A 26,830-nucleotide genomic window follows, 5' to 3' on the forward strand; every position below is an offset into this window, starting at 1 on the left:
TAATCTTTTTGCTGGCGGGGGGGGGGGGGTGCTGCCAGTTTCTCTGGAGCGTGCGATGCTGTTCGACAGCATTTTTTTTCCACAACTGGAGTCCATCTTCTCAAACCCTGTCTCTGCTTTGAAATGACAACAAAGGGCTTACAACAATCTTAACAGTATCTTCACAAGGAGTAGATTTTACTTCAAACCAATTTCTTTGCTTATCCCTACGAGGCAGCCCCTTCTCAAGTTTGACCGTGAGGTGGCAGCACTGCGGTCCTATCTTCAGGCTCCACTTCTAACTGTAGTTCTCTTGCTCTTATACAAATCTCCATGGTTACTTCCTCCACTTCAATCCTGAGCCCATCAAAACCCTTCATGAGGGTTGGAATCAACTTCTTCCAAACTCCTGTTAATGTCAATACTCTATTTTGATCTCTTTCCATGAATCACCAATGTGTTTAGTGGTATCTAAAATGCTGTATCCTTTTCAGAATGTTGTCAATTCCTGGGCCCACATCCATCAGAGGAATCACTATTTATGGAAGGTAGAGCCTTACAATGTAGAAGGCTTGCAAGTAGCAATGACTCCTTGATGGTTCTCTAGAAGGCATGCAAACCACCCGCTGTGTGGCACAGCAGCAGATCTCTTGGGTGACCAGGTGCATTGTCAATAAGCAATAATGCTCTGAAAGGAAAATTTTTTTCTCAGCAGGTCTCAACGGGGGGTTTAAAGTACTCCGTAAACCATGTCGTGAGCAAATCTGCCATCATCGAGGGGATGGTGTTCCATCCCTAGAGCACAGGCAGCCTCGATGTAGCATAAATTTAAAAGCCCCTAGAACATTTGAAATGGTAAATGAGTGCTTTCGGTTACGGAGATGGCTCCTTCCCTTAAAGCCAGAAGCTAGCTGAGGTTGGATCTTCCATCCAGACCACTGAAAGATTTTCCCTAGCAGCAAGAAGCTGTTACAACTTTCTTACGATTTGTGTGTTCACTGGACAAGCACTTTTAACTTCTCTCAAGACTTTTCCTTTGCCTTCCCAACTTGACTGTTTCGTGCAAGAAGCCTAGCTTTTGGCGTGCATAAGCTAGTAAAGACCTATTGCATGACTTCATTTGAGATAAGGCACTAAAGGAGCTCGTTACAACAGTAGCCTCAAAGACACGAAGTGATCCAATAAAATGGTGCTCATAGACAAGTCTGATACAGGGTTGCAATAAAACTAGCTTTGCCTCCATCTCTATACTGAATTACAGATATAGGAGGTTCTGGAAATGATTATTTTAGCATCTAGTTGTTCAGATTCAGGGCAGATGCAAGTTTATAATGCCATAAGTGATCCTCTCTCTAGCTGACTCATAATCAACTCTTTGTGAGGCCACTCACACCCTACCATTGTATGCTCATGGACATGTAAAGCCCCTGGTCTAAATCATAACAGATTCAAACACCTCACCCTTTATTGTTCTTTGTTGGATTTTTAGGGCCATTCCCTCCCAGTATTTTAACTTCAACTATAGCAAAGTGACCTTATTCTTAGGAATCTTGAACCTCTTCTCTACATACACAGACATTAGGGAGAAGCCTGTGCTTCAATCAGGAACCAGAGTTTTTCTTACTAAACTTGTAAGATCATTTCCAATTTACAAGGTAGGAAAGTGTGGTTCTGCAGTTTAAGGCTGTGAAGGCTGACAGAAATCTCCCGAGAAATAGGTTACTGATTTAGCTTCCAGCCTTGGACACCTGTCCTTCAGACTTGATCAGCCAGTATTCAGAAGTTCAGTGTACACTTGGAATTCAGCAGAGACACTCTGACTGTCATTTTCCTTTCTTGCCTCATCAGAACCTTTCTATCGGAAACGGCCCTGTTCGCAGCTTGGACGAGCCTCGCACTGTAACCCAGTACAGCTCTAGTGCAAGTCTTCATGCCTGATTCTCAACGATCACTCCTGCCCTTTCCAGAGGTTATGACAGGTACAGCTGGGCTTCACATGTGACCTTATGCTTTAGTTTCATTTGCACTGAGGGACTCAACAGAAACTGGCAAACATTTCGTATGGAAAATGGGTTCAAGAAGGGAAGAAAGCCAAAATCCAACTTGTCCTCTTCATATTATGTTTATTGCTAAAAGGGAGTAGAGAGCAGTGGTGCAAATCAGGTCATACTCTAGTGCCCAAGAGTTGTAATCCTGCATCCTGATGCTACAACATTGGAAGGTTACTTTTACCTGAATGGCTTACACACTTCTAACTCCACTCCACTCCAGACAGACTAAACTAGAATCACAGCCAGGGACAGAGTCTTAAAGATGCATTGAGTGCCTCCTTGGGAGGTTCCTTATGCACAGGAGGGGTTAAGATTCAATATTCTCTGTATACCCGTGTTCATAGCAGCATCTTTCACAGGATGGATTGCAAATAGCCATTGACTGAGGAGTGGATTAACAAAATGTGGTATAATAGAATGGAAGATGTGTCCATTTCTTTTTATACCTGAATAATCCAACTGGATGAACCTGGACATTATCTCATAAACCAGTCACAGAAAGACAAATACTATACGATTTCACTTGTGAAATACACAGAACAGTCAACTTCACAGATGTGGGATGGTAGGAGCCACAGGCTGTGAGTTAATTTCCCTCAGGAATTCTTAAGCATGTACATTCACTTTGTTAGGCAATCAGCTCACCTATATGCTTAAACATGGTAACCATTAGGTGTATCTCTTTTACCCAAATTTATTTTTTTCCCCATGGTGATAACTACATAAAGAAACAAAAATCTCTAACAGATTTACACCTCAGGGAACTAGAAAAAGAAAAACCGAAGACCCATGGGAGCAGAAATAGAGACTAAAACCTGTTTCTTTGAAGGTATAAAACAAAATTGACAAACATTTAGCTAAAACCTACCAAAGCAGAATGGTGAAGAAATAGAAAATAAGAACAAACCAATTGCTAGTAAGGAGAACGTAATCAAAACTCCCCCCCCCCCCAAAGCAGAGGACTTCACTGGTAAATTCTTAGTCTTCAAAAAATTCAAGAAGAGGAAACACTTCCAAGCTAACTTTGAGGTCAGCATTACTTTGCTATCACAGCAAAGACACCAGAAGAAAAGAAAATTGCAGGCCAGTATCCCTAATGAATATAAATCCCAAACCCCTCAACAATGCATAAAAAGAGTCCTACACCAAGATCAAGTGCTTTATTCCAAGGAAGCAAGAATGGTTCACCATTTGTTAATCACTGTGATGCATAAACAAAAAGCATACAATCATTCTGTAAAAATGCAGAAGCAGCATTTGACAAAATTCAACATCCATTTATGATAAAAACTCTCACCAAGGTGGGTCTGGAGAGAATGTGCCTCAGCATCATAAAGGCCATATGTGACAAGTCCAGAAGTAATGTCACACTCAGTGGTGAAAAGCTGAAAGCTCTGCCTCTAAACTCAGGAACAAAGATGTTTTCTCTCACCACTTTTATTCAACATAGCACCGGAAGTCCTTGCCAGACCAACAAGGCAAGAAAAAGAAAGGCATGCAAATAGGAAAGGAAAAAATAAAACTAGTTGCAGAAGACATGATACTACACATAGAAAACCCTAAAGACTCCACCAAAAACTCTTAGAACTAATCAACAATTTCAGTAAAGTTGCATGATAAGCTGTTGAAATAGAATACCTAAGACTAAATTTAACCAAGGAGGTGAAAAATATAAAACGTCTTCATCAATGTCTTTCATCAGGAAATGAGATGATTACTCTTTGGTCATGGAATTGGAAGAATTCATGTTCTTAAAATGTCCATACTTCTCAAAGCAATCCACACATTCAGTGCAATCGCTATCAAAATTCCAATACCATTTTTAACAGAAAAGTAACAGAGTTCTAAAATTTACATGGAACTACAAAAGCCTCTGAATGCGCAAAGCAATCTTGAGAAGAACAAAGCCTGAGGCATCATACTACCTGCTTTCAAACTATTACAAAGCTATGGTCATCAGAACAGGCTCGTACAGGAATAAATAAAAGGCACATAGGTCCGTGGAACAGGAGAGCTCAGAAACAAATCCATGCATATGTGATCAATTAATTGTATATTCTTGGCTCATTTGTCATCAGTGGGAAAGGACTGTCTCTTTAATAAATGGTGCTGGGAAAATGGGCCAGCCTCCTGCAGACTGCAAATGACGCACTAACTTACTTACACCATATACAAAAACGAACTCGAAATGGATTAAAGACTTTCCAGAAGGAAACATGGTGATCAATTCCTTGATGTCAGTCTTGATGACTTTTTTTTTTTTTTTACTCTTCAAAAGCAAAGGCAACTAAAGCAAAAATAAAAGCTTCACCACAGTGAAGGAAATCATCAACAAAATTAAGCAGCACCCTACTGAATGGGTGAAAATATGCCCAAACCATAAATTTGACAAGGGGTTAAACAACAACTACAACTCAATAGCAAAAAAGGAAACAATCTGGTTTAAAAACGGGCAGAGGATCTGAACATTTTCTGAAGAAGACCTACAGATGGCAAACATACTAAGATAAAGGGGATCAGCAACACTAGTCATTAGAAAATGCAAACAAAAACCACAATAATATCACTTCTCATTTCACAGAATAGCTAACATCAAAAAGAAGTTTTAGAGACTCCAGAAAAGGGAATGCTTATGCACGTTCGGTGTACATTGGTGCAGTTGCCATGGAAAACAGTATGGAGGTTCCTCAAAAATATAAACATCCAGTAATTGTACTTCTGTGTATTTTCTAAGAGACATGAAAACACTAATGGACCCCCATCTTTAATGCAGCCTTATATACAATAGCCAACATATAGGAACAACCTAAATGCCTATGGATAAATAAATGGAAAACGAAAAGGTGTATATATACACAGTGGAGTATTATTCGACAATAAGGATGATATCTTGCCATTTGTGCCAACACATGGATAGACCTTGAGGGCGTTATGCTAAGTGAATTAAGTCCGATGGAGAAAGACAAATACCATATGATCTCACTTGTATATAGAATCTATAAACAACGGAAAAACAAGCTCTCAAATACAAAGAACAGATTGGTGGTTGCTAGACATGGGGTGCAGGACTGGAGGTGGGTAAAGCGGGGTCAAAAGATCACATTATAAAATTGAAAAGTGAAGGATTTGCTATCTTCAGACATCTCTTATGGGAATGGAAAATGACCCAGGCTCTTTGGAAAATAATGTATCCCTACATATCCGTGGTCACTCCATGTTCTGAAATGCTATTTGTTTTCAAAAGATGTTCTGGGAAATTGAGTCTCTTTCTCCACCCGCAGGAAAATCATAAACACCATTTGGGACACTTGGACTGTCTTCAAATTCACTTTGAAAGAATAATAAGAATTGCTATTGCTTCTATAGAGGGGAAGCAGCTCTTAAAATCATACTGCAGTAAATCATTTTCATCTATTAAGAAATCTATAATTTGGGCTTAGGTTTCTATTCTCAAACTCCTAAATAAGACCTTTTGCTTCCAGATTCTAGTTGCAATTCTGTGGAACCGGATGAACCAGAGTGGCAAAAAGGTCATTCTGCTGCCAGCTGGGTGAAATGTGGGCCAAAACTCCGGATTGTTGAGCAGCAGGATTAGCTGGTAGGTTAGCTTTCCAGATAGAATTCAGGAGGAGCAATCCTTAAGGATTTGGATATACTTGACAACTCAGGAAGGGCCCCAGACAGCCTTCTAAAGCTGGAGAAAATAACAGGAACTCAGCCAAAGAGTCCCGTTGCTACAGTAAGTAATCAGATATTCTGGTCTTTGAGTCCTTGTCATTAGCCAGGCCTGACCAGATGGTAGCTTTCTCCTGCTTCATCAGGATTCTGAAACTATGCAACGGTTATTGTATGGTCTGGACAAATCATGGTGGATGTAGAGAGGGTTTGGTCCTTGGCCCTTCCTACTCCAGACATGAGCTCAGCATTCTCCGTATCAGGGAGAAGTTTAGCTTTGGCTGTACAGAGGACTACAATCCAAAGGACAGTAGTACAACGACAGTGGCCTGTGCTAGGATTCATCCTTTTCTGTGAAGGAAATCATCTACCTTACTGACTCCCTCTAGTGCAACCCCCCCCCCCAGACGTATGCCCACACACACCCAAATCATCCTCTTAAACCTGTCCACTACCCCTCTAGTGAAGAGACTTGATGATCCAAGGTCCTTAAAAACTCCTCTTGAGATTGCTATGTGTCCTATTTGGCCCCCAAACTGGTAAACGTTTAAAATTGTTATTTCTAGAGTAACCTCACTAAGATGGCAACATAGATCTTTCTTAACTTTGCTCCGCCTGCACAAGAACAACTAACAAACAATTAGGGATGGAACAGACACCTTTGAAGAATCCTAAAAGAAAGGGAAGAAGTTGAAGCAACTCCATGAACCACAGCGATGAAGACAGCATTAGAGAGGTAAGAGAAGCAGCTGCACATTATGGTCCCAGGACTACATTGCCCCTCCCTCAAGCTGATGCAGGATCATGCTGTACTTCTCCCTGAACCTAGTTCTTCAAGTGGGACAAGAGCCCAGATAAACCTTCGGCACTCCCGACATGGTGGGTTGCTCCTGGGAAGCCTCTGCTCCTGTCTTGCCCTATAGGAATTTTGGGAGAATAAGTGTGGCTCAATCACTGGGATTTTTCCTGGGACAGAGAAGGGGAGAGGAGCTTCAATAATGGACACTCACGTCGTGTTAGACTGAGTTTCTACCTGCAGGACCCAAGTAGCAGTCCCAACCAGGAGCATTGGTCATCTGCACATGGTAGTACAGTCTGTCCAGGAAATGAAGCAACAAAGAGCTTTGATGCCCTTGCAACCTGGGCTGTCCCTAAGTAGGGGGGGCTGAGTCCTAGCCCAGCCATGCCTAACCAAGCAAGGCTGGCCAGACCATGTTAAGCCCCACAGTGCTCAAGCAGGGAGTACAATAGGCTGAAGTAATCCTGTACAGAGTCAAGCCAGTGGTTGACAGTGTGGTTTGGAAATAGGGGGATGGGTCAGGCTGAGTCAAGACCCCAACATGAAGCCTTGGGGGCTGTGGAGCCAGTCCACATACTGGGCCTGGGCAGGGGAGGTAAATCATATCCTTGTGCATTGCTGAATACAACCTTTAGCTCACCTGACCAGGAAATGTAACCGGAGCACAAGGAAACTGCATAGACCATACAACAGCTGTGCCTGTGATGGGCCATGAACAGAGACCACAGCCCATGGCTTTCCCTGAGAGCAGAGCAAAACGAGTGGTCACATGTACAGTCTTGCCAGATTCAGGTTTCCAAACAATATGCTGTGCAGCCAATATGGCCCACCCTCTGCCCTGCCAAGGCAGAGAAACTAATTCATTGTGCCATATATTCTGAATGCAGTACTCAGCCCTGTCTAGCAAGCCTGACCAAAGAACCCGTGTAAATGCGTAGTTCATGATACAGCCTCACTGGAGCAGGGAATCAAGGCAGCAGTCCTGTCTAACTTTACTTAGCAGCCCTCTACCCCCCTGACTTCAGAACTTGGGCAGTGAACTTGCCTAAAAATAGACCCTAACAGCAAGCCCCATCAACCCAGGGTTATCATCAGCATACAAGTCTAAAAACCCAACTGATCTTATAGGTGAAGAATGGTCTCTGCCAAAGTGAACCTATAATGTCTGGAAGAAGAGACTGCTTACTCAAATTCATAGGTAAAAAAAAACCCAATAGTTGGTGCTAGAGAAATGGAGATCTATGACCGGTCATACAAAAAATTCAGAATAGTTCTCTTAGAGAAGTTTCTGAACTGGGGGGGAAAAAAAAACCCCACACACACAAGTACAATTTAAAAAAATGCATTAACAGAATGAGAAGTTCAAGGATATAAAAACACTTAAAAACCCCACAGAAGTCTTAAAGTTGAAAAATACAGTGGCCACATATAAGAACTCAACAAAGAACTTCAAAAGCACAATCATGCTGAATCAACATTTGAGAAGACAACACATTTGAAATTACCAAGTCAGAGGAATAAAAGAAAAAAAGAATACCTACAGGACCTAATGGACACCATCAAAAGAAACAATATCTGCATTATAAGAATTCCAGGAGAATAATAAGAGAAAGGGCTCTCCCTTTCCCTTAAGAAATGGACATCCAGATCCATGAGGCCCAAAGGACCCCAAATAGATTTAACCTGCTAGGGCTACACTGAGACACCTCTTAATTACTAAAACTACAGGAGAAAAGGGAGAAATTACAGACAAGGAAACATCCAAAGACTAGACTATTGGGGGATTTCTCACCAGAAACTTTTCAGGCTAAGAGAGAAGAGGATGATCGATTCAAAATAGTCAAAGGAAAAAAATGTCAACCAATAATTCTATACCCAGCAAAGGTGTCGTCCTTCACTAATGGAGAGATAAAGACATGCCTGACGAAACAAAAACAGAGAGTTAACGCTAAACCTGTCTTAAAAATGCCAAAAGGACTTGTTTGGGTGGGAAAGGATGCTAATTAACATCATAAAACATAAGAAAATAGCTTAAAACTCACTGGTAGTGGCAAATACATATTCACAGTTAGATTCCATAATATGATAATGGTGGTACATCATTTACTTACAGTTCCACTGAAAAGTTAAAAAACAAATATAGTAAAAAACTAAGCAGAACCACAGTACTCTGCTACTGGTTAAACAATATTAAACTGTAACATTAATAACCAAATCTGTGAAGGGGAGGACAAGCAATGTAAAGTTTAGGAATGCTATTGAAGTTATTTCCAGCTTATAGTATCTTAAAATTATAATACTTAAGGTAAGCCTTATGATAATCACAAGGGAAAAAACCTGCACTAATTACACAAAGGAACGTGGCAAAGAAGCCAAAGCATACTAATACCAAAATACAGCAGGATAACAAACAAGGAATAATTGATCTACACCACAGCCAGAAAACAACAAAAGGGCTACAGTAAGTCTTTACATGTCATTAATTACTTCAAATTTAAATGGTTTAAATTTCTAAGAGACATTATCATGGCTGAATGGATAAAAATCCAAACCCAAGAACATGCTGCTGAAAAAACACTCACTTTAGTCTTAAAGGCACACATAGACTGAGAGTGAAGGGATGGAAAAAGTTACTTCAGGCAAATGGTAACCAAAAAAAAAAAAAAAAAAAAAAAGGCAGGGGTATCTATACCTCTATTACACTTAAAATGGTAAAAGAGATGAGGAAAATGTATAAATATTCTGTTTAGTATAAAAAGGTCACTCCATCAAGAAGGGATAACCATCGTATATATTTATACACCCACCATCAGAGCATCTAAATACATATAGCAAAACAGGGCTAAATGGAGACATAAATACCACTGTAAGAATAGTTGGGGACTTCAATACTCTATTCTCAACAATGCATAGTTCCTCCAAACAGAATTTATAAGAACACAGTGAATTGGAGGGGACACCTGCGTGGCTCAGCCAGTTAAGCATCCAACTCCTGATTTTGGCTCGGGTCATGATCTCAGGGTCATGGGATGGAGCCCTGCAGTAGGCTCCTTGCTTAGGAGGGAGTCTTCTTGAGATTCTCCCTCTCCCTCTAAAATAAATAAATCTTTAAAAAATAAAAAGAACACAGCAGATTAGAACACTATAGCGCAAATAGACCTTAACAGAACATCACTCTTCGTAAACACACACCGAATATTAAACCATGAGTTTTAGCAAATTCAATAAGATTGAAATCATACCAGATAGATAGCTTCTCTGATCTCAGCAGTATGAAACTAGAAAATTCATGAATACATGAGAATTGAACAACACTCTACCAAACAACCAAGGGATCAAAGAAAAATTAAAGTGGAAGTAACAAGAGAGGCACTAAATGATACCAGGGAGCTCCCAAATGAAGCTAAACCCAAGGTGAGCAATAAAGATTATAAAAGAATTAAATGAAATAGAGAACAGGAAAACAATAGAACAAATTAAGAAAATTACAAGTTTCTTCTTAGACAAGAAGGTAACTGACAACTCTTTAGCTACACTAATGAAGGAAAAGGAGAGGACCGGAATAAAAAATATTCTAAACTACATGAAGACATGACAACTGCTACCCTAGTAATACAAAGAATGTTAAAAGGCTACTGTGAACAATTATATGGCAGGAAACTGGACCACACAGAAGAAAGAGAAAAATTGTCTGGAACATACAAACTACCATGACTAAATCAGGACAAAATAGAAAATCTGAACATACCAATTATTAGAAAGGCAACTAGATATTTTTGATTATTGATTCAAATGAAGAAAAACCCAAGACTGGGTGGCTTCACTGGTGAGTTCTACCAAACATTTTCAGAAGAATTAAGAGCAATCCTCCACAAACTCCAAAAAAAATGAGGAAGAGGTAACACACCCAAACTCATTTTATGAGGCCAGCATTACCTTGATACTTCAGCCAGGGAAGACCCCTACAAGAAAAAGATGCTACAGGCCAATATCCTTCTAGTATATACATGCAAAATCCTCAATAACATAGTAGCAAATAAATTCAGAACATTAAAAGAATCATTGATCATGACCAAGTGGGACTAATCCCATAGATGGGAGAATGGTTTCACACAGGCAAATCAATCAATATGATATGTCATACTAATAGAATGAAAGAAAATCATTTCAATAGATGCAAAAATAATCTGATGAAATACAATACCCTTTCATGTTAACAAATTAGGTAGGTTCAAGAAGGAATATACCTCAACATAATAAAGGCCACATATGACAAGCCCACAGCTAACATCATCCCCAATGGTGAAAGACTGAAAGCTTTTCCTTTAAGATCTGGAACAAGAACACAGTGCCCACTCTCACCAATCTCATTCAACAGAGTCCCGCAAGTTCTAGCCATAGCAATCAGACAAGAAGAAAATTCTAAGCCTCCACCAAAAAAACTGTTAGATCTAAACAACAAATTCAGTAACGTTAACATAGAAAAATCTGTAATGTTTCTGTATATGAATAAATTTATCTGAAAAAATAAAATCCCATTTATAACAGCATCCAAAACAGTGAAATACTTAATAAATTTGAGGTGAAAGATCTCTTTTCTAAGACATGAAACAAATCGAAGAAAACACAAATAAATGTAAAATTATTTACGTTCATTAATTGCTGAAAAGCCATCTATAGATTCAATGCAATCCTTATCAGAATTCCAATGGCATTTTTTTAGACGTAGAAAAAATGATTTTAAAATTTATGTGGAACCACAAATCATCCTAAATAGCCAAAGTAAACCTAAGAATACAGAACAAAGCAGGAAGCATCACTCTTACTGATTTCAAACTATACTATAAAGCTATTGTCATCCAAACAGTATGGTCTTGGCATAAAAACTGTCCCAGAGACCAATGGAACAGAACTGAGAAGCTATCTAAAACCCAAGTATAGTCACCTAATATTTGACAAGAGAGCCAGTACTCTATGGAGAGAAGACAGTCTATCCAACAGATGCTGCTAGCAGAATTCCATGTCTGCATGAAGAAGAGTGAGGGTCACTTGATTTATGCCAAGTTGTCTTTCTGTACATTACACTTTCATTGTGTTTTTCATAAATAATTTTTGCCTTACTCTTCTGTGCCTGGGATACTGTGGTTGCTGAGCTGATAAGAGAAGGAGATCTAATGAGGATCATAAAGCCCCATGACTAGTTACTAAACAAACGAGTAGGTTAAAGTCTGTATTATCAGGAAGACCATTTAAGGTAGTTATGTAAAAAGGAATGGCAGACAGAGTAAAAAACTGATCTCAGAATTTCTTCTATAATAAAATTATTAAAATGGAAAAAAAAAAGGAGTGAGAGTAGACCTGTATCTTACATCACTCACCAAAAAATTTGAAATGGATGAATGATTTAAAACCTGAAACCATAAATCTCTTAGAAGAAAACAAGGGGGAAAAAGCTCCTTCACATGGGTCTTGGCAATAACACCTCCAGCACAAGCAACCTAAAAATAAACAAGACCTCAAACTACAAAGTTTCTGCACAGCTAACAATGAACAAAAAGAAAATACAACCTATGGAATGGGAAAAAAAGGTTTACAAATCTTATCTGATAAGGGGGGTTAATATACAGAATATACCAAGAGCTCATACAACTCAAAAGCAAAAAACCCAATCTGATTAAAAAGCAGGAAAGAACTCAAGAAGACATTTGTCTGAAGAAGATAGATGAGTGGCCAAATGGTACAGGAAAAGGTGCTCAACATTATCGATCACTAGGGAAATGCAAATGAATTCCACAATGAGATATCACCTCACACCTGTTAGAATAATATAATAAAGACAAGAATTAAATGCTGGTTAGAATGTGGAGATAAGGGAACCCTTGTACATTGTTACTGGTGGTAGGAATGCAAATTAATTAGTGCAGCCATATGGAAAACAGTATGGAGGTTCCTCAAAGAATTAAAAATAGAATTACCATATGATCCAGCATTTTAGCTTCCGGATCTTTATTTGAAGAAAACAAAAACACTAACTTGAAAAAATAATTTCTTTCCGTGGTAATTACAGCATTATTTACAATAACCAACACATGGAAACAACCTAATTATCCATCTGTGGATCATGGATAAAGAAGTTGTGGTACATATATGTTTATGTTCACATATATGCACACAAACACAATGGAATTATCCAACAATCAACAATGAAGAATTCCTGCCATTTAAGGCACCATGGATGGACCTTGAGGACATGACGCTAAGTGAAAAAAAATCAGAGAAAAACAAATTCTGTATGGTCTCACATGTGGAATTTGAAACAAAACAATAAACTCATTGAAAAAGTGATCACATTTGTGCTTACCAGAAGTGGGGATTAAGGGACAACTGGATGGAAGTGGTCAAAACATATTAAGTATAAGACAGTTAAGTACTCGGAATGTAATGCATAACATGATGACTACAGTTAACAACGACCACATAGCAGACAACACTGTTATGAGAGTACATCTGAAGAGTTCTTATCACAAAGATAAGGTTTTTTTTTACTTTTTATGTATGACGTGGTAGATGTTAACTAAACTTTTTGGGGTAATCACTTCCTATATGTAACTCAAATGCTGTACACTTTATTTTTTTTTTAAAGATTTTTATTTATTTGTCAGGGAGAGAGCCAAGCAGGGGCAGCGTCAGGCAGAGGAAGAAGCAGGCTGCCCGCTAAGCAAGGAGCCTGATGCGAGACTCTATCCCAGGACCCTGGGATCATGACCTGAGCCACCCTGGCATCTCTAAATACTGTACGCTTTAAACTTCGTGCTACCTGTCAATTATGTCTCAAAACTGGAAAATTGTTTCTAATTTTTGGCTTATCTTTAACCATTGTAAGAGTGAAGAGTGAAAATGGCATTACAGGGACATGAGTCTTTCCTTCTCCCTCCCCGCCGCTATGATTGACAACTGATTGGATATCCATGACCAGACAAAAGTGCACCAGGACCTGGAAGATCCATCCATCTGTATACCTGAAAGTGGGTGGAGTATATCTCAAAGGAGCGTACAGTGCCCGGGGGGTGGGGGGAAGCACTCCCCTAGATACTGTTTTGGCAGAGGAGGTAAAGGGAGAAGGCACTGAGCAGGAGTAGGTCCAGCTGTGCCTTCTGTAACTGAAGGGACCTACTGCTCCCTCTCAGGAGAGCCTGCAGTGACTGGAGGGGAGGCAAAGGAAAGCAGACAGAACTGAAGGACAGCTTTTCCCAATGTTCTCCTTAGGATCCTGCCAAGAGGACTACCCACCGACCTCTGGGAATACCCATTAAATCTGCCAGCCCCCCCCCCCACCTTATGTTTCTCCACTGGTTTTGTTTCATTTTTTGGGCACACAGTCCCAACCTTAGCAGTCAGTTCTGGCAAGAGAAACTAATAAACCTGGGTGATAGTGCCACCTTCTGGAAAACATAACAGCACAAAAATGATAATTTTTGATGTAAAGTGCTACTGCCTCATTCAAAGTAGTAAACACCTTATGTGATTAGGCAGAAATATGGTACCACAGAATGACAATTTTCCAGCATCCCACGCCAAAGATACAAACTACTGAGGTATAACTGATAGTTAAAACTATTATGAAATAATTCAGCAAACTACAAGAAAACTCAAAAAAGCAACACAATCTCGTGAGCAACATTATAGAAAAGGAGTACTTTACTAAAGAAATTGAAAGTCTAAAAGCAACCTAACAGAAATGGTGGAGCTGTAGAACTGGATAAATGAAATCAAGAGAGCATTAGAAAGGGTTGGAAAGAGAGTAGATCAGATGGAGAATAAGAGCTCAAAAATAGGAATTAGAAGTGATTCAGGGAGAAGAGAAAAGAGACTTGAGATTTAAAAAACAAACACTATGACAACTTTGGGACTCCATCAGAAAGGCCAGCTTAATGGCAAGGATATGGAGCAAGGGGAACCCTCTTATACTGTTGGTGGGAATGCAAACTGGTGCAGACACTCTGCAAAACAGTATGGAGGTTCCTCAAACAGTTGAAAATATGACCCAGCAATTGCACTACTATTTACCCAAAGGATGCAAACACAGGGATTCCAAGGGGCACCTGCATCCCAATGTCCCCAATAGCCAAAATATGGAAGGAGCCCAGATGTCCATCAACAGATGAACAGATAGAGAATAGGTGGTATTCATACACAATGGAATATTAGCCATCAAAAAAGTGCAGTCCTTCCATTTGCAATGACATTGATGGAACTAGAGTGTATTATGCTAAGCAAAATCAGTCAGAGAAAGTAAAATACCATGATTTCATTCATATGTGGAATTAAAACAGATGAACATGGGGAAGGGAAGGAAAAATAAAATAAGATAAAAACAAGGAGGCAAACCATAAAAGACTTAACTATAGGGAGCACACTGAGGGTTGCTAGAGGGGAGGTGGGTGAGGGGATGGCATAACTGGGTGATGGTCACTCAGGAGAGCACTTAACGTAATGAACACTGGGTGTTATATGCAACTGATGAATCGCTCAACTTTACCCTGAAACTAAAGTATATGTTAACTAACTCTAATTTGAATTTTTTTAAAAGGCAATTTAAGATTAATAGGTATACCAGAAGCAGAAGAGAGGGAGAAGGGGCAGAGATTTTATAAAGAAGTGCCCAAACTTGGCAAAGAACTAGATAGATAATAAAGTGTTATGTTGGCTTCCTAAAGACAAAAATATCTTCTCCAAAACACAATATATTAAAACTGTCAAGTCAGTTCTAAAGAATTTAAAGGCAGCCAGGGAAAGAAAACAACCTACAAAGGGACCCCCATTAAGCTAATAGCAGATTTCAAAGCAGAAACTCTACAGGCCAGAACACAGTGGAATGACATATTCAAACCACTTAAAGATAAAAATTGCCAGCCAACAATACACTAGCAAAGTTATCTTTTAGATTAAAGGAGAAAATAAAGGCCTCAACAGACAAACGAAAACTGAGGGAGTTCAACACCATTAGAACTGTCTTACAAGAAATATTTAAAGCTCTTCAAGCTGAAACACACAAAAAAAGAAAACTATGTAAAACTCTTGATTAAAGTGATAGGTGGTCAGATTTAGGAAAGTGTCCTGTATAACTCTAGCATAAGGGTAAGAGTACTAACAGCACTAACAGTACTATAGCTAACAGTATAGCACTGACAGTAACTATAGCTATTACCACTTGATAAAGTATTATAAGGGATAATTAGTGACATCAAATATATAGAAGGGCAAGAATAAAAGCATTGAACCTTTATAGGTGCAAGAAGATAAGCTGCTCTCAGCAGAAAAGGAGTATTTAACCTATGATATGTTACAGATAAATCTCATCATAACCACATACACAAATCTAGAGCAGACACACAGACATAATAAAAATGGGAGACTAAACAAATCCATGGAAAACCAAGTTACTCAAGGTATACAGGAAAGAAAAAATATGAAAAAATAAGGCAAAAGATAAAATGTCAACAGTAACTCTTGACACATCAGTCATCACCCTAAATGTAAATGGATTTAGCTCACCAATCAAAAAGCATGAGGCGGCAGGATGGAGAGAAAACAAGACCCAAATTTTGCTTCAGGAGGCTCATTTCGGCTCTAAAGAGACTCTTTAAGACTAAAAGGAAAGGATGGAAATTGATATTCTAAGCCAACAGAGGCTGAAAAGGGGCAGACATAGCCACACTTAGACTATATAGACTTGAAGCCAAAAACAGAACAAAACAAACCCCAAAAAACAAAGGAAGTCATTTTATAATTATGGGGTCAATACATCAAGAAGATGTAACATAAAATCATAAACACGTATGCGCCCAACACCTGAGCACCAACAAATGTATTAAGCAAATACTAACAGGTCTGAAGGGAGAAAGAGAGAGCAATACAATAGTACTAGGGGACTTTAATACCCCACTGTCAGCAATGGATAGATCACTCAGACAGAAAATCAACATGAAAACATTGGAAGTGAACCACACACTACAACAAATAGACTTAACAGATGCAGAACATTTCATCCAAAAAAAGAAGACACATTAAGTGTACATGGATCCTTCTCTGGGGCAGATCATGTGCTAAGCCACAAAACAATCCTCAGTGAATTTAAGACAACTCGAATCATAACTACTGTGCTTTCTGATGACAGTTGGTATGAAAAAAGTCATCAAAGTGAGAAGGTCCACATATAAGTGAAAACTAAACAACACACTTAAAAAAAAAAAGGCCATGGGTCAAAGAAGAAAACAGAAATAGCTTGTCTTCAAAAGAAAGTAACATATCAAATTTTATAAGATGCAACAAAAGCAGTTCTGAGGGGAAAGTTTATACCAATAAACACAGATTAAGAAATTCTCCAATATACAGCCTAGCTTTATACCTCAAGGAACTAGAAAAACTTACAAATTGATGCCGAAGTTAGCAGAAAGAAGGAAATAATAAACATCACCGTGGAAATGAAACATCACAGACCAGAAAAACAGTAGAAAGGATCAATAAAACTAAGAACTGGTTCTTCAAAAAGATAAAACGAACAAACTTTTAGCTAGACTAAGAAAAAAGATGACTCAAAATCAGAAATAAAAGGAGACATTACAACTAATACTAGGGAAATGTGAATAATTTCAAGAGACTAGTAAATAACCAAGAAAAATAAATATACTTCTAAAAACACACAGCCTATAAAGACTGAATCAGGAAGAAATAGAAAAGCTGAACAAATAGTAAAAAAAATTGTACCAGTGATCCAAAACTTTCCAACACAGACAACTCCTGGACCAAATAGATTGACTGGAGAATTCCACCAAATGTTTCAAGAAGAATTAACACCAATCTTCCTCAAGCTCTTCCAAAATCATCATGGAGGGATCACTTTCCAAACTCTTTCTTCAAAGCCAGCATTACCTTGATACCCAAACTAGATAAAGATACCTCAAGAAAACTATGTCCTGATAAATACCACTGATGAATTCAGTTGATAATGTTTTTTTGAAAATTTTTGCAAGTATATTCAAGAGTAAGTTAGAAGAATTACGCCCCAGGACCAAGTGGGATTATCTCTGAGATGCAAAAATGGTTCACTATATGCAAATCAAAAAATGTAATGCATCACAATAAACTGAAAGATTAAAATTACAAGGTTATCTAATAGATGTGGAAAAAAGTTTGATAGAATACAACATCCTTTCACGATAGGAAAAAAAAAAAAAAAACATGTTGGATAAAGAAGCCATCTACCTCGGTAATAGTAAAGCCCATATATGACAAACCCATAACTCACATTATACTGAATGGAGAAAAATTGAAGTACTTCCTCTAAAATAAGAATCAAGACAAGGATGCCCACTTTGACCATTCCTATTAAATACAGTACTGGAAGGAAGAAGGCGTTCAAGATGGCAGCATAGGAGCACCCAGAAGTCACCTCCTCTCACAGACTCAGAGTCCATACCTACATATAGAGCACTTCCTACTAAAGATCTAAAAGGTGATTGAGTAGCTTCTGCAAAGCGAAGAACAGAGGAACCACATATAAAATGGCATGAGAGACAGAGACATGGTAATGACAGGAACTCTACTCCCGATGCTGAGAAGAGCAGCAAGGAGGGACATCACTGAGGGGCCTGCATATAGATTTGCAACTTGGGGCTCAGAAAAAAAAAAAAAAAAGTGGTTTACAGAGCAACTAGACATTAAGCAAAAGAAACCCATTTACTAACCTTAGAGCATCCACCAAATGGTGGACCGATTGCTGGAAAGCTCTCTGGGTCAGAGGTGGTGATGAATACCATTGTCTGTGTTCCTCCTTCAACTTGACAGCCCAGATGAGGGCAGGGTCCAGGCACCCTAGGCGGCCTGCCACTTCAGTGAGCCCTGGACCCCTTGGCCCACACTAAGTCTTGCTGTTCCCGCAAAACACATCCTTTCCTACATCCACCACAATGGCCCTGAATCCAGAACCAGATAGCCCATAGAGGCTTCAGCTCCAGCCATCCCACCAGGGTAGCCCAGCATGCACCCACCCCACCTATCTATCCAGACCTTCCCCTCTGGAAGCATCTGGTGTACATCCACTTCATCCTCCCTGCTGCCCCACAAGAGTGGCCAGGTGCACACTGCCCCAGGAACCCCACCCTATGCGGCCAGGTGCACAGTCTACACAGGAAACATTCCTGCACGAGGGTACTCCTTCAAGATTAGGAAAAGTAGCGGTTTCCTCTAATATACAAAAGTCACATAAAATGAGGAGTAAAGTAAATATACTCAAAATGAAAGGGCAAGGTAAAATTTTAGGAAAAGAACTAAATGAAACAAAGATGAGCAATCTACCTCATTAAAAGCTGAGAAAAATTCAGAGTCATGGGATAAAAGGTGCAGCATAGGAAATACAGTCAATAATATTGTAATAATTTTGTCTGGTGACGGATGGTTACCACGCTTACGGTGGTGAGCATTTGAGTCCCATATGGAATTGTCCAATCACTATGCTATATACCTAAAACTAATAATATGTCAACTATACTCAAAAAACCAGTAAAATATATAGTACTGGAAGTTCTAGCTAGAGAAATTACTCAAGACAAAGAAGTAAAAGCATCCAAATGGGAAAGGAAGACATAAAATTGTTGCTATTTCCTGATGATAGATCTTCTATATTGAAAATCCCAGAATCCATCAAAAAATTTAAATTAATCAACAGTTTTAGTAACGTGGCATTTTATAAAATCAAGAAAGAAACCAGCTTCACTTTTTTTTACACTACTGATAAAGTATCTGAAAGAGAAAGCAAGCTGTCCCATGCACAGCAGCACCAAAAACTGTAAACTACTTAGGAGTAGATTGAAGCAAGGAAGTGAAACATCTATACGTTAAAATTAACAAGTTTGCTGAAAGAAATTGAGACATAAATGGAAAGGTGTCTTGTGTTCACGGTTCAGAAGAATGAATATTGTTAAAATGGCCACAGAACTCAAGGCCATCTACAGATTTGATGCAATCCCCATCAAAATAACAGATAATCTTCATAGAAGTAAGAAAAAAAAATCCTAAAATTGGAACAATGAAAGACCTCAAATAGTCAAAGCCATACTGAGGAAAAAAGAAGAAAGCTGGAGGTATCACGCTTCCAGATTTTGAACTATACTACAAAGACAGGAATAAAAACACTGTGTAATGGGCACAAAAATAGATACACAGACCAAAAGGTCAGAATAGAGAGCTTAGAATTAAATTCTAGCACGTATAGTCAGCTAATATTTGACAACAGAGCCAAAAACCCACAATGGGGAGAGGACAGTTTATGTAACAAATGGTGCTGGATAAAATTGGGAGACACGTGCAGAACAATGAAAATGGACTCCCATCTCACCCCACTCACTAAAATCGACGCAAAACAGATCAAGGACATAAACATGAGACCTGATTCCATGCAACTCCTAGAAGAATATGCAGGAAAGAGTCTCATCAATATAGGTCTTGGCAATGATTTTCTTTTATGTGGTGCCAAAACCAAATACATACACACACACACACACACACAAGCAAGAATCAACAAATCAGACTACCTCAAACTGAAAAGCTTTTGCACAGCAAAACAGTTAAAGTGAAAAGACAACCTACAGAATAGGAGAACATTTTTACAAGACATAAATCAGATAAAGGGTTAATATCCATAATTTGTAAGGAACTCCTGAGGCTTAATAACAAAAAGACAATCTGATTTCAAAATGGCCAGAAAAGGGCACCTGGGTGGCTCAGTCAGTTAAGCGTCTGCCTTCAGCTCAGGTCATGATCCCAGGTCCTGGGATCGAGTCCCACATCGGGCTCCCTGCTCAGTGGGGAGTCTGCTTCTCCCGCTGCTGCTCCCCCTGCTTGTGTGCACATGCACATGCTCTCTATCTCAAATAAATGAATAAAATCTTTGGAAACAAATTAAGGCCAGAAAAATTATTTTTCCAAAGAGGACAGCAAAATGGTCAAAAGGCATATAAAAAGATACCCATTACTAGTCATTGAGCAAATGCAAAAACCACAATGAGATATTCTTTCACACCTGTTACAATGACTAATGTCAAGAAGACAAGAGACTTGGTGCTGGGGAAAATGCGGTGACAAGGGAAGCTTTATACAATGTAGATAGAAATGTAAACTGGTCCAACCAGCATGGGAAACAACATGCAAGTTCCTCAGAAGATTAACAATACATCTACCATATGATCCAGCACTTTCACTTCTGGGTATATGCCCAAAGGAAATGAAAACAAGATTTTGACTAGATATGTACACTCCCATGTTTATTACAGTGTTATTCACAATAGTCAGAATATGTAAACAAATGCCCAGCAAGAGATGAATGGATATAAAGATGTGGTATATAAACCACGGACTGTTGTACAGCTATGACAAAGGAGGCCATCCTGCCATTTGGCAGCAACATGGACGGACCTTGAGCACATTGTGCTAAGTAGGATAAGTCAGAGAAAGACAAGCACTGCATGCTATCACATATGTATAATCTAAAAAAAAAAAAAAATCAAACTTGTAAAAAACAAATGGTGTTTACCAGGGAATGAAGGGATGAGTGGGATAAGATTTATAGTGTTTAGGAGTACAAGTAGTAAATAAGCCTTTGGAGATCTAATGCCTAGTGTTATAGACAGAGACAATACGGTACTATAATTAGGAAATGTGATAAATATTGTTACAACTGCAATTATATTAAAATACATAAATTTATCAAAGTAACACATTGTACACCTTGAATTTAGGCAATATTACATTTCAAATTTATTCAATTAAAATAAACTTTACATGAAGAGATTGAAAAACCATTGGAATACTGAGGGGCTTTGTGGCAGCGTATCTTGTGTGTCTGCAACTGGCCCACTTCAGGTCGGCCCCCTCTCCAGCTCCACCTTCTGTCACTTCTGTCTCTTTGACATGAAATGCAAGTTTCAGTCATGTTTTTAAAAATTTGAGTATATTCGACCCACAGTGTTACGATACTTTCAGGTATACAACATAGTGATGCAGCAATTAAGTTATGTTTACCCCAGATGTAGCTGCCATCTGTCACCATACGACACTATTCCAGCACCATTGACTATGTGCCCTGTGCTGTACCTTTTATTCCCATGACTTATTTATTCCAAAAGTGGAAGCTTCTGTCTCTGCCTTTCTTGCACCTGTATTGCTCATCCCCCCAGCATCCTCCCCTTTGGCAACCACCAGTTTGTTCTCCATATTTATAGGTCTGATTATGCTTTTTATTCATTTATTTTTTATATTCCACATATAGGTGAAATCATATTGCATTTGTTGTTCTGACTTATTTCACTTAGCATAATACCCTGTAGATCCATCCATGTTGTCACAAATGGCGAGATCTCATTCTTTTTGATGGCTAAGTACTATCCCATGGTGTGTGTGTGTGTGTAGTGTATGTGTGTATATATATATGTAATATTCCATTGGGTGTGTATGTATATACATACATACCACAACTTTTTATAAACCATTCCTTTATCAATAGACACTTGGGTTGCTTCAGGATCTTGGCTATTGCAATAATGCTGCAATAAACATAGGGGTACATATACCTTTTCAAATTAGTGTTTAATTTTTCTTGGGGTAAATATCCAGTATGGAATTATTATATCATAGGGTATTTCCATTTTTAATTTTTTGCGGAAACTCCATACTGTTTTCCATAGTGGCTTCACCAATTTACATTCCAATCAATAGTGTATTAGGTTTCCTTCTTCTCCACTTGAACTCCTGTTTCTTGACACCCACATCTCTGTTCACAGCGAAAAAACAGAAGCTACACAGAGAAGGCCTTCTTGACTCAAGAGAAAGCAGAGTATAGTCCTTGACCTTTGTTAAACAAATTGTGTTTGAATCTCACACTTGGCAGCTTTACTTATGTAATTATTTATATCATATGCCTGTCCCTTATACATTTTTGAGCTGATGAACTTCAAGACTTGGCTGGGTTGTCACTCATCTGTAAGGTCTTGCTTGATGACTCTATCCTGCACTGGACAGGCACTGCTCCCTACCAATTCTAATTCTGGGTATTCGGGACTTATTGGTTGCTGTTTTCTGTGAGGTGTAAAATTTGTCTAAGCTACCAGTCACCCTTGTAGCCATTTTCAAGTGTACAATTTAGTAGCTTTTAGTACCTTCACAATGTTGTGCAAGTAGCACCAATAATTCTGGAACATTCATTACCAATAGACACTGTATCCAGTAAGTAGTCATATCCCATTGCCTGGCTCCCCCCACCCTCGTCCTAGGGGCACTTGCTCCCCAATTAGTTGTGCATCCCAGCAGTATCCCACGCAGTATTTAACACAGTGCCAGGCAGGAGCAGGTGTCCAGCAGATGTTGGCTAATTAAAGCACTGATTGCCGTTAATTGGCTGGGGGAAGGGCTGGAATGGGAATGGAAATCTGAAAGAGAATCAATTTTTCCTTTTTTTTTTATAGGTAGGAAGTGACCGAACCTATAAGCAATTTTCTCAGCCAAACTACACTATTGCTGGGGAGCGTGTATGTGTGTTTTGGGGTGTGGTTACCAAGCACAGACTTTGACGTTTTATCATTTTGTTTCTGTCCTGTAGAAAAATTATGCCATAATTTAAACCACTTCTATTCAACTGTGAGGAAAGACACATTTCTGAAATATTTGAAGAAATACAGGGTTGTTACACTTCAGCACCTCATACTGAGAAGTGAAGGTTTTAATGAAGAGATAAGGATCACTTACAATTGGCAGACTGTTTAGATGCAAATAGCTGCTACGTGTTTAAAAAGTGTATTTTCTTAAATCAGTTTAATATCCCCTTACTACTGTAACATTTTAATACGCTTTCAGTAATAAAGAAGACGGTTTCCAGTTTTATGAATTGTCAATAAATTTTTCACAAAAATTATCAAAAAATGGATTGTCAATAACTTCTACGCATAGGACTTCAATTTACAGTAACATTTTTATGCATTGTCAATTAATGGGTTATTTTCACTATGAGGAATACATATGAAAGAGAGCAAATAATATAATAAACTTTCAATTAACAGGGCCCAAACTAATTAGGTTTCATTGTGCTATCCAAGGTTGCGGAATCTTCAGTATAACTTAGCACATACTAAGGGCAGCTACTGTACTAGGCATTTTGCACTGATTTCCTAATCCTGGGACAAGCCCCATTTTTTACTTTTACAGCTTAAAAAAAAAAAAAAAGTTGATTTGGCCTTTCTTTGGTAAAACAGAACAGCAACTGAAGTTGGGCTGTAAAGCCTACATTCTTAACCTCTTTACAAGCTTAAAGCTCAACAGTGCCCCCACTCCAACATTATCGAACGATAGCTGTCAACTTCGTAATAATGTTCTTGGGGATTCTTATCTGCTCTAATATGTCTTAATGTTTCCCAATTCTCAAAGTCAGGAAATTCTCCTCAAAGTCTAAATCTAGCTCTTTTGTATGGTAATACAGCCCAGTTGTCCAGAGTAGATACAAAAAGCATGTGAAGGCTTTGTACAAATTATTGGCTGAAAGGTGTAATTAAGTCATTTCTTAATAAATCTCCTCTCTGGAAAAGGAACCATGTCTCTAATAGCCAGCAGCTGATTTCTTCATTGAGCCCTTAAGGCAGAAGATGAGATGAAGAATCCTAAATCTTTAAACTGTCTTCTTAGAACAGCCATTTCTTTGTCAAATAAAGTCAATCCAGGTTAATGTCAATTAGTTAAAACTAAAGGCAAAAGAGACAGCACTAAGGTATTGTATTTAGACTTATTATGGAAGACTTCTGATGACTTTCCTGGATAAAACATCACGGTTTACTCTGTACTTGGATGGGAAAGAGGTTCCTAGAGGCACCCAAGAGAGTGTATCCTTGGAATCTGGCATTGAGACAAGAAAAAGTTACCCACTGAGAATCAAGTTACTAAGAACGAACCACGAAAAGCATGAGATTAATCATCTGCACAAGTAGTTCATTTCCAGGTAGCACTAACAAGTGACTTGCTGGTGACAGCATGTCATTTCCCAAAATTCTTTAAGGGACTAAGGTGTCTCCCAAGTTTTTAACATGGAGGGCTGGATCTCTTTCTTAGCTGTGGTCTAACGAATTATAAAATTTCCAAGATGCACCATCAAATGAGAAGGGAATTGATCTACATGAGTCAGGAAAAAGGCAAGTCTGGGATGGAGAGTACTTACTGCCCAAGGTGATCGAAGGAGATAGGAGAACGCCTGTATCCAGCAGCGTGGGTATTCAGGTTTGCCTGCCCCCTCATCTCCACTGGGGTGGGGGAACACTGTCTCTCTCACTCGTACTCCCTCAGTGCCAGAGGCCTGACGCAGAATATGCACTCAGTAGAGTAAGGAATAAAGGAGTGAACGTTACTGGACTCCCTTTTCTTTGATCTAGGGCCACTGAGAAGCCTTATGAAATTGAACGCCTTTCCTAAGGGTATTTTTACTATTGGTCAAAGGATGCACTGATTACCTGACAGGAATATTACCAACTACATGACATTTACATTTCTCAGTACAAATAATAAAAGGCATTTTTAATTAGAAATCAGTCCCTTGTGAGTTTGGTTAGAGTGATTTGTTCTCTTACTATTCCCAGCTCTGATCGTTTTGCCCTGAGAGAAAGGAAAGAACATTGGCAAGTGCTCAGGGCTGATGAACAGACCTGACCCTCTGCCAGCCTCATTCCCGAACTATGTGTTTCACAATTCAGCATGAACAAATAATCTGCCTTAATTTTAGCTCTTTTAACTCTCAAAACTTACATTCTACCCAGATGCTACGGTTTGTATTTTTTTTTAACAGTTTGTATTTCTTATACCAGACTTTAATTTTATTGTTAAGTAACATGAATAATAGCAATTTTTGTTTTTAAAAACCAAATAAAAAACAAAGCCAGTTTACACAGATCTCTGTGACATTGAACTGTGTGGGTTTTTAAACATTTCATATAATAGGTTTGCAAGTTCATGTGAATGGGAATAGAGTTCAGCCTGAAGGATTCTAAGAAAAGGAGAAGGGTCCTGGTTCTGAGCCGAATTCAGGTAAGAAAAATGAGAAATGAGCTATTTTGTTAGGTGGGGCAGGAGAGAGCCAATTTGAGACTGGTTAGAGGAGAAGTTTTGATCTGCAAATGGTAGACAGCAGTGGGACTTGGGCGCTGTCAATCAAGAACATGTCCAGCATCTGGGCAGCCCTTGAAGGATCTGGGCTCGTGGGTGATAGGGATACCCCAGAGACCAAGTACGTGTTGGCAGAGATCTGTAGGAGTAAAGAGTATAAGAAGGATCGCCTAGGTTAATGGGTTTGACTAAAGAGAGCAATGAGTAAAAGAGGGACTTTCCAAAGCCTGGAGGATTCATGAACTAGGAAATTGGAGAGGGTGAGGTAGAGAGGAGGTCTAGAAGAGAAGCAGCGTGCCGAACCCAGAAGTCAGTGAGAAACAGGAGTGTTTTACCCAAAGCTGCTTCACGGGTGGCCCATCCCGGGATGGAAGAACATCAAATTGATCATCCAACCTGAGTCACTGATGAGGTTGAAAGAGGCTGTTATTAATCCTTACACTGGGCAATGAACATAAATGGAGACTCTCCCGAGCAAACGGGCATGCATGGTAGCTTCCTTTATAAGAAACAGAAATTTGCCGGGGAGGACATTGCATTTGCCAGCAAAGAGAGTGGATGTCCATAGGTTATGAAATAATGGGAGGTCAAAAGTTACCAGGAATGGGAGAGCTCCAATGAGACAAGGACCAGCGGAGGTACAGGTCCCTTCCTGTACCACCCTATGAGTATGGCCACACCTAAACCAACCCAAAGCCATTAAAATATACCCTGTTGGTTTATTTTATACCTCCTGGGCACACGTAGCTAAAAAGAACGTGAGCCAGTGGAAATAATAGTCAGATGGCAGTGCTTCTCTGCAGACAGCTGTGTGCAGACAGGTACTTGAAGCCTTTAAATAGCATTGTTGGGGCTCCCTGCTGAATCTAAAAGTTGGAAATTCCCATTAATGAAAATAAACACTACACTTAAGATTTAAATAAATCTCTAAAAGCTGCTGAAGAAAAGAATCAAAACTTTTTGGAACAGGTGGTCTGAGTTTTAAAAATAGACTTCAGGGCAAGGCTGTCCTCCTCATTATAGTTTCTGTCTCCCTCAACCTGGCTTAATTACGGTATTATTTTCATAGGGACAAGGGGTTGAGATGAAAAAATTGAAGGAAAAAAGCATCATTATTTGTTAAAGTGGGGTGGCT

At 39.0% G+C, this 26,830-nt stretch overlaps 1 protein-coding gene and 1 long non-coding RNA gene across 2 annotated transcripts in view; one reads left to right on the top strand and one right to left on the bottom strand.

Moving 5' to 3' along the window:
* The window catches only part of LOC148110086 (uncharacterized), a 145,939-nt gene extending 128,192 nt beyond the window's left edge, over positions 1–17,747 (top strand). The window contains exon 3 of the long non-coding RNA XR_015724314.1: positions 1,828–17,747. This is a non-coding gene — a long non-coding RNA (uncharacterized LOC148110086). The remainder of the gene's footprint in view (positions 1–1,827) is intronic.
* Positions 1–26,830, bottom strand: part of RAB3C (RAB3C, member RAS oncogene family) — a 272,590-nt gene that overhangs the window by 10,515 nt on the left and 235,245 nt on the right. The gene's annotated exons all lie outside the window — the stretch shown is intronic.

Source organism: Ursus americanus, chromosome 5 (assembly GCF_024610735.1).
Source record: "Ursus americanus isolate L20-20 chromosome 5, mUrsAme1.1.p, whole genome shotgun sequence".
In the NCBI taxonomy this organism is placed as follows: Eukaryota; Metazoa; Chordata; class Mammalia; order Carnivora; family Ursidae; genus Ursus; species Ursus americanus.